The sequence below is a fragment of the Engraulis encrasicolus genome, chromosome 1 (assembly GCF_034702125.1).
Source record: "Engraulis encrasicolus isolate BLACKSEA-1 chromosome 1, IST_EnEncr_1.0, whole genome shotgun sequence".
Classification (NCBI taxonomy): domain Eukaryota; kingdom Metazoa; phylum Chordata; class Actinopteri; order Clupeiformes; family Engraulidae; genus Engraulis; species Engraulis encrasicolus.
Genome location: NC_085857.1, coordinates 16,531,185 through 16,540,370, shown reverse-complemented (window position 1 = coordinate 16,540,370; position 9,186 = coordinate 16,531,185).

Below are 9,186 nucleotides of genomic sequence, written 5' to 3'. Positions count from 1 at the left end.
TGAGGTTCATGGAGGATCTCACTGCATTGAGGTGGCCCAGCACCATTAGTAGGTGATCGCCGGTCAGGTTCATGACGTTCAAACAAAATGACCTCTACTATATGGCTGTCCGTAAACGATTCTCTCTTTTTAAGGTGTAGTCTGCTTGTGATCCCATTGTAGTTAGGTCCAGTCAAGCCATTTGATTTTCATGCTGCCTTTTGAGATTGCTGTCTGTTGCATCTGGTCTTGTCTCTCTTTGTGCCACAGTGTTCTTGGCGAGTTACGTGTTCATTTAGTGAATTAATTTAGGAAATAAATTGGTGAATTTATCCATGGGAAAACAAACAAACAGCTGTTCTTGTAAAGTGTGCAGATGTCACAAATCAGTAAATCACAAAGAAGTCTGATGTGGTACAAGCAGAGGCGATTCTAGGATCAGATGGGGCCCCAAGCAAAAATGCAATACAATGAACATTTGAACCAAAATCGTGGTACTACTGTGGTAAAGTGTGGGCTGTTATTCACTATCTAGGGGCTTGGGGGGCCCAAACGGCTGCCTGCCTTGCCTGGTGGCAAGATGCACCTCTGGATACAAGGACATGCTCTGAATTTCTCTCCCAAAAGTAACATATTCCAGAAGACTATGAGACACATAGGCTTGGACAAAGGCCAGTGGTTTCTCCTCACATTGTCTTGTGTGTAGTGTGTAGACAGACAGGAGGTTACTTCAATAATTCACTTTGAAGAATCCCATCTGACACTTTGTTTTCTTGTTTTTTGTCTTTGTTTTCCACAAATCTCTTCGCCGTAGGAGCTAATCTCAGTTAGTCCACAACGTCACCTGAGATAAAAGGGAAAAAAAACACGGATAGGTGAGGTGAAGGGCCACGCACAAATGCATGAACGCACGCAAGCACACACACACACACACACACACACACACACACACACACACACACACACACACACACACACACACACACAGAGACATGCACACGGATGAATGCGCGCAAACACACACACTCACACACACACGCACACAGGTAGGCACACACGCGCACATACACACACACACACACACACACACACACACACGCGCGCGCGCGCACGCGCACACACACACACACGCGCGCGCGAGCGCGCGCACACACACACACACACACACACGCGCACATACACACACACACACAGACAGAGAGAGAGAGCAAAGAGGAAGAGAGAGAGAGAGAGAAAGAAGAGGAAGAGAGAGAGAGAGAGAGAAAGAAGAGGAAGAGAGAGAGAGGAAAGGAAGAATGATGATGACACAGAGAAGAGTGTGTCAGCAAGAGTATTTTTTTTTGTGCAAGACTTTCCCACAAGCAGAGAGATGCTGTCGTCCTCGACCAAAACAAGGAAAAGCTTTTCGCATCCTCTCACTTATTTATGTGGTCTTGAGTAAGCCTTTTCTCCCCACCAATTAGTGAAGCCGACAGGCGGCCAAAAAAACACCGCTGGGGTCTGCTCTGCTGTGGCCATCTGGCATATCGGGCATTTCCCGGTGGGCCATGCACCCTCATGGGCCCCTATTTTCAGAAATGTTAAAGAACCACCCACCCAGCGAGACGCCCACCAGTGAGTCAGTTCTGTGCCCCTCTGAGGGGTCATTTTAAGCCAAAAGTGCCCAGGCCCTATTTCTCCCCCAGACTAGCCCTATTTCTCCCCCAGTCTAGCCCTGGGTGGTCTGCTGCAGCAGTAGGCTACTGTGACACGAACAGCTTGCCATCTGGCATACCGGGCATTTCCCGGTGAGCCCTGCACCCTCAGGCCCCTATTTTCAGAAATGTTTTTAAAAATATATATATACATGTATATATTTCTGAAAATGGGGGCCCACGAGGATGTGGAGCCCACCGGTGAGTCAGTTCTGTGCCACTAATTATGAGGGGCCCTTTCAAGCCAAAAGTGCCCGGGCCCTATTTCTCCCCCAGTGCAGACCTGGCTGGGGTCTACTGCTGCAGTAGGCTACTGTGACACGAACGACTTAACACTACATAAAATGAGCCAAATGACGACCGCCTCCCATGATGACTCACTCTATATTTGCCCTAATGCCGAGGACCAATTATAGTTGAGACATTAATTTCTATCTTGGCTACCGTAAAAAAGACAAATACCCTCCTCCTCATATTTCCGAGAATATGAATAGGCTAAAGGTTTTTCATTCCATTACACACATTTTTGGGACTAAAAAGTTAGTTTTGCCGTTGACAGACAGTGCAATTGTAGCTGTTATTTCCCTGATTTTATGAGTCTGTTCTGTTGGCAAGTGTTATTGTGTTAGTGTTAATAGTGTCATCAGTCTGTGGGAATTAAATTAATTTTGCCATGTCGTGCACCTTTTTAGTTGATATCATGATATGATTGGATGGGACTAGGGAATTGCTGGCAGGTGCAGACAGTACAATAAGATCTACCACAGTAAATTAGCAGGAAAAAGATGAAAATAGAACACTTTTCTGCTGACAATATCTTTAAAAAAATAACTCATATGTTTACATATATATGCATACTTACAGTTTATGTTAAGTCTATAAACATGAAAATGTGCTTTGGCTAGCTGGATACTGTAGTCTATAATATTCCTCATTAATTGTATTTTCCCTTTCCCGGAGGACTTTCGTGAAAGGGCACACGGAAGCTTTCTAAAAATAAATATCATGATCTGAAAAGGTTTGAGGCTGTTTTTTCTACAGCTAATGTGTCTAATTATGTTATGTAAAACACTGCCTCGAACGGGGTGAACTGACAGAACTCCCCAATGGATTTAGTCGTTACTTGTGAAGGGATAAAATAAGTCATAGCCTACCTCGAGTGCTCTGCTCACCTGTCGATGGAGAAAAGCGCACAGGATGAAAGAAAGACACACTGTTCAAAGTTGCAGTGTCTTTCATTCCACAAGAGCGTGATATATGGACCAACACAAAGAAATCACGGAAAACCTTGTCAATTCCACTGTGACCCCTTCCACCCATTCCCTCGCCGTCTCTCGCCCCAGTTTTCGCCGTGACGCGGTCAGGATTCCCTCTGCGCGCAAATGAAGATGTGTTGCGTTTTAAGTTCAACTGGTTGCCTGATAATGACCCGTAGAGAGTCGTTTATCTCAACAATGAAATACTAATTCAAAGGATTAAAACAGCAAACGTTACAGATGTTTCCTTGGTAATCCCGTCCGTGTCTATGAGTGCAGAAATCCCAGTCTCGGCTGACTGACCGGAGCAAGCGCGCGTGGCACGGCAGAATGAGGTGCAGTTCATGAATGGAGGGGGAACGGCTAGAGTCAGAACGAGGTAGGTTGTGTGTGTAATAGAGAGTGAGTGGGCGAGATACCATTCGTAATACAATATGGTATAGTCTACTCTATTGTAGACTACGGATATCCCTCAAATAACAAACACTCAAACGTCAAAACAACAGCATGTGGAAAGTAGGCCTAAGTTTAATGGGGGAAAAATCATAAAAATCCCTGCGGAAAATGTAATTATTTTCATGGGTTGCACGCATTGCCAAATAGTATCAACATCTTAAAGACGAATGCCTACCTCATCATCCAAACATCCAAAATAGTTTGGTCGTTCTTTGGTCGCTGGGTGGAGGTGGTTCTGTCAATAAAACTATATTCACCATTCACATATCAGGTTAGAGTAATCCCCACTTCATAGTGATGAAAAAAAGTTATTTTTTTTTTAGCCCAGCATGTTACAAGTCCCCGTGAAGACAGAGAATGACATCAGAAATTCACGCAGGCCTACTACAAGTCAGTATGAAATTTCAGTTTTTCCCTTGAAGTGCTTTCTCCTCGCGCTCTGCTGAATTCCCAAGTCGCGCCATCTGTCCTGTGCGCGCGAGTCCACCTGGGTCTCGAGCCTCGAGGAATTATGTTTATTTATGTGGGCAACGCTGCATACTAAGCTATAATGCATCCACTACTTCTCCCTCAGCTTTTGCCTATGGCACCTACCAAATCATCAACTTAAATAGCCAGTGAATTCACTTGGGACACAATTCACTTCAAGACTTGTGCAAAAGTAACATCGAGTTGCCATTTGGCGAGGGTGGACAAGACACCGTTAGACCTGCATGTACGTGCAAGTAGCTCTCAGACTACCATATGCAGTTTACCCATGTAGAAGTTATGACGGTTTCGCTACAACAAATGACATGTTCTCGAGATATAGGCTAAATAAGTGTTATTACAAAACTAGCCACACGAGGGAGTACTTAGTTAAGATACTGCTGAGGTTGATTGCAGTGGCTTTTACTCCATAATAAAACTAGGCTACATGCACTTCTTTCACTTTTTCCACTCTTTGAATAATTAAAAAAAAAAAACATCCAATGACTTAATGATTCTGTCCTGCAATGACTGTTCACGGGGATCTCTGCAGGCTAAGAAATTGTATGTAGGCTTACAGGTATTTTTAAAATATTGACACTGCAGCAATAATATTAATGACAAAAACAAACAAACAATTTGAACACATTCTAAGTGACCTGCTCTTCAGTGTGTGCCCGACAGGGGGGTAGGTTTCAGATGATGTTGGGCCTGACCAAAGCTGTCAGCAGCCTTAGTCCCACATTCAAAATAACTGAGTTTGAGAGGCGGGAGACAGGCTAGCAGCTATCATGTCACAAGGGCAGGTTGAACTGTATTAGGTTTTTTTTAGTATACTTTGGAGCTTTGGGGCCTTTATTTTGGCAGTGTGAGAGCAGACAGGAAATAAGCAGGAGAGAAATGGGCCAGGGTTGGGAGTCTTGGGACATGGCCCAGACCAGACATGAACCTGCACACCTGGTCAATATTTATTTTTTGATATAAGGATAGCACGGATACATAGCAACATAAATAATTCTATAAACAAGGGAAATACGCCCTCCGTGCTTCTTATTTGACAATCCGGTGCAACCTGAGCAGGACTAAATAATAAGTGCAAAGGGAAAAGAATCTTGTGCCACACGGATGTCTATTTTCTGTTATTTATTTTTTCAGTGCAGTAAGACTGCACTGAAAATATAAATAACAGAAAATAGACATCCTTGTGGCACCAGATTCTTTTCCCTTCACACTTAATAAATAATTCTATCATATTCTCTAACTTTTCCACAGTGGCTCAAGCAGACTTTCATGGGTTGCCTTCGTGTAGTGTCTCTCTCAGGTCCTCCCTACATTTCAGGGTGTCTGTAAATGCTACCAATATCTAGCTCAGTTTCAGCGCTGGTCATTAACTGCAATTTGCCAATAGGTATTATTCGTTGGCATGGTTGATAGGTTGATAGGATCTTACAAAAGTACTTTAACAGAAACTACATGCACTCAGAGAGTGCAGACCTCCGCCAAGGAAGCTATTTGATAGAACATTTGACTATGTTACATCCTATTTTTGTCACGTTTGTCTGCCTTCTTTTTGTGGAGTTAGAAACTCGAATGTCAAAATTCACCTATCCCGCAATGGTGAAGAAAAAAGTCCTGGATCGTGATCCAGATCACCAACAAAACTTAATCACTTGTTCCTTTTGTCATTTCCAACAACTCCACAAAATTTCATCCAAATCCGTTCATGACTTTTTGAGTTATCCTGCTGACAAAATTAATGTTGACCACCCATGACCTGGCTCTAGGAGGATTGGACAGATACCCGATACCTGGCTGTGGAGTATCGGCCGATACCGATACCATACTGATACCGATACCACCCTATTTGAAATGTATATATGAAGGGCTGTAGTGCATACTAGTTGGATGTAAAATCATTGCATGGCTTTGTCAGGCTGCTGCCTACCTTTGTGAAACAGGAAAAAGACTAATACAAAGTGAATCCAGCAAAACTTTTAATACTTTTTAAATACCTCTATGAAATAACTAATTTCAAGGCTGTTTAAGTGTCATACAAGCACCTGTAAATGGTATCGGTGCCCTATTTGTTGGTATTCGCCGATACCGATACCACCATTATAGTGCCGATCCACCGATACTGGTATCGGTGCAACACTAATTCTAATACAGTACAGAGGTTTGGAAGTTTGGACACACATCTTCATTCCATGTTACTTCCCTACATTGTGAATGAATACCTACCCCCCGGCCTGGCTCTCACCAGCTCTGCATACTTCCGCACAGCTCAGCTCCACTGATACACAAGATTTGGGAGGAACTCACTATTTGGGAATCCGCACGTCGCCTGCATCAGATGAGCACGTGTGCAGCAAGGCGCAACCAAATTCACCTGGTGAGAGCCATGTTAGACTATCCCCCCTACATTACTCAAGGGTCTGTAACCAATACCCTGAAAATAATAACTAAGTCGCTTTGGATAAAAGTGTCAGCTAAGTGTAATGTAATGTAAATCTGACATTTGTACTTCACACGCTGCACTCCTTTGGTCCTTTGGACCCTTAGCACAGAGCCTCTGTTATAACCTTATTGTCACCAAAATGGTAATGACCAAGTCTTAATCTGTTACTTAAGACTCTCTGCATTGCCCTAGCAATGTTGTTATGATGTAGTTGAGTGCTTTCAGCAAAGAGTGAATAGGCCCGTTGAGGGCCCATGTGCAGTAAGAGGATACAAGTAAACACACCAAGGACTTTTGTCAGAGTAAATTCCACTCAGTATTGTGTGAAAATCAGCAATGGAATGCGAAGAAATCATCTTGTTGTAAAGGCACAGGCCAGTCACAGGCTGCATAATTTTTACATTGACATTTGACTCCATTGTTGTGGAGTGATTTGACTCTCCAGACTGCTGTAAATCTGGAGTTATAAAGATTGACTCTGGAATTGACACCTCATTTTTTAATGTGCATTTGTAAAGAATGATTAGTAATAAGTAAATAAAAACAAAATGACCACACACAAAAAACCCACCAAGGACTTTGTCAGTTAAAACTTTAATCCATTTTTAAAACATTGAATTCAGGCTCAGTTAGGTCAATACGTATTTTTTTGTTCTCCGACATGTACAATAAGTTTAGTAATCACAAATCGATGAAAAAACAAACAAAAAACAAAAACATCAAAACAACCAAAAAAATTGAGTCATAAAAAATCTACAGGACTGTTATCAAAACAGTGATGGGTGATACTTCTTATTCACAATTAAAGATCAACGTTAGATCAACGTTAAGCGCAGGCGCTCACGATTCTATACAATTAAAAAAAATCTACAGAGACGAAGAAGTAGAAGATCAAAAAAGAGAGAAAGAGAGAAAGACAGAGAGAAAGAGAGCGAAGAATTAAAACATAAAAATGTGTAAGATATTACGAAAAAAATGTCATTGTGTAGAAAACATTTTCAAAAGGCAATTCTCATGTATTTATATATGTATATATCTTTTTTTTAAACGATGTACTTATTTTTAATGATCACCATCGTGCAACAACATCTGTTAATTACGTTGTACATACGGTACGGTAGTTTAACGAAGCAAAGATTGTCAGACTCTCACTGTTAGTTGCCTCACACTTGATAACGAACGAATGACATTAGATTCATCATTACGTACAATGCTCGCTTTTTTTGTCATTTCCTCTTTTTTTGTCTTGAAAAAAGTCATAAGCACCTTTGAGTTTCAATACAGCAGATTCTATGTTTTTTTTTCTCTCGAGATAATCACTAGAGCAATTCAGTGGAACGATAGAGTCACAAGTGTTTACAAGTGCATTTTTTTAAACGTTTATGTTTTTGTTTTATTTTTTTCCCTTCTTCTTAAGATTTGGGGGCAGTTTAGTGTGTCATGGCTGATGTGTATGGTGCTGTTATTTCACTGTGAGAACATAGCCTAATATGCAGTGTGTGTGTGTGTGTGTGTGTGTGTGTGTGTGTGTGTGTGTGTGTGTGTGTGTCTACCTAAGATGCATTTATGATGTGCATGTAGCAATGTGTGTGTATCTGTCTAGTTGTGGATGCTATGTACAGTATGCACAATTGCCCCCCGTGTGTGTGTGTGTGTGTGCGCGCGCGCGCGTGTGTGTGCGTGTATTTGTGTGTTCATATGTAAGTGATGTGTACAATGCTGTGAGCCCGCTTTTAACCCATTTGTGTTACCCAAGCAAGCATTACCCATTTCCACTGCAGTGTGAGAGTGAGAGCGAGACAGCAACACCCAAGTAGCAACTGAAGGAAAACCAAGGAAGAAGAAGAAGAAGATGTAGATTTACTGAAATGTCTTTCTCTCTGTTTTTTGTTTTGTTTTGTTTATCATACACAATCCTCCAGCGACAAAAAGAAGACATTCTTTCTCCAAACCCATTTGCAGATATCCACCTGTTCTCATCTTTAATGCTTTCGCCGTCTCTCCTCCAAACAGTTTGTGCTTTTGTTTTTTTTTGTTTTTTGAGGTGAAGGAGAGAAAGTAGAGAAATAGTCGAGAAGACATGAAAGAGAGAGAGAGAGAGAAATGACAACATCTCAAGTCACAGTTTGAAGCACTTTTGTACAGTACTTTCTTATTTTCCCAGATGTGAGTAGTCTCCCTCACATTTTTTTCACAATTCAGTTTGTCCTTAAAGATGGCGGCTGGCGGAGGGGAAAAGAGATGGACAGCATTCCGTGTGAAAGATCGAGATGAGATGAGAAGTAAGAGACGTGTGTCTGTGTTTTTTTTTCAGTCCGTAAAATTCTTCACATCACATTCCCGGTTCAGTCCATCTTGTTCTCGTATCAAGCATCCGTTGAAAGTCATTCATTCCAACTTCACTAGCACTTCCCGTTGCCATTTTCGGAATTTTCCCATCCCCATTTTTCATCTTGAGAAATATAAAAAAGATTAAAAAACATGAACCTCACGAAAATGAAAAATAGTGGGTTAGGATATAGTGGTATACTCTAATCTTTTTTGTACTCTCTTCGTGTTTGTTTATTTTACATTTTCTTCCTCTCTTCGTCTTGTTGGACAAGGGAAAACAATGCACCATGGACACAAGGGATGTTCTACATGTTTGTTGGCAAGTGTGGGTGCATGTGAAAGAGTTTGTGTGTGTGTGTGTGTGTGTGTGCATGTGTGGTGTGTGTGTGTGTGTGCCTTTAAGCTTAAGGGTGTGCACAGACAGAAAAGGCTAAGAGCACCGTACGCAGTGCTGCAGATCAGACTAACTTACTGTATCCTCCACACACAATGCTGTTACTGCACACACAACAAACACGCACACACACACACACACTGAAGCTAT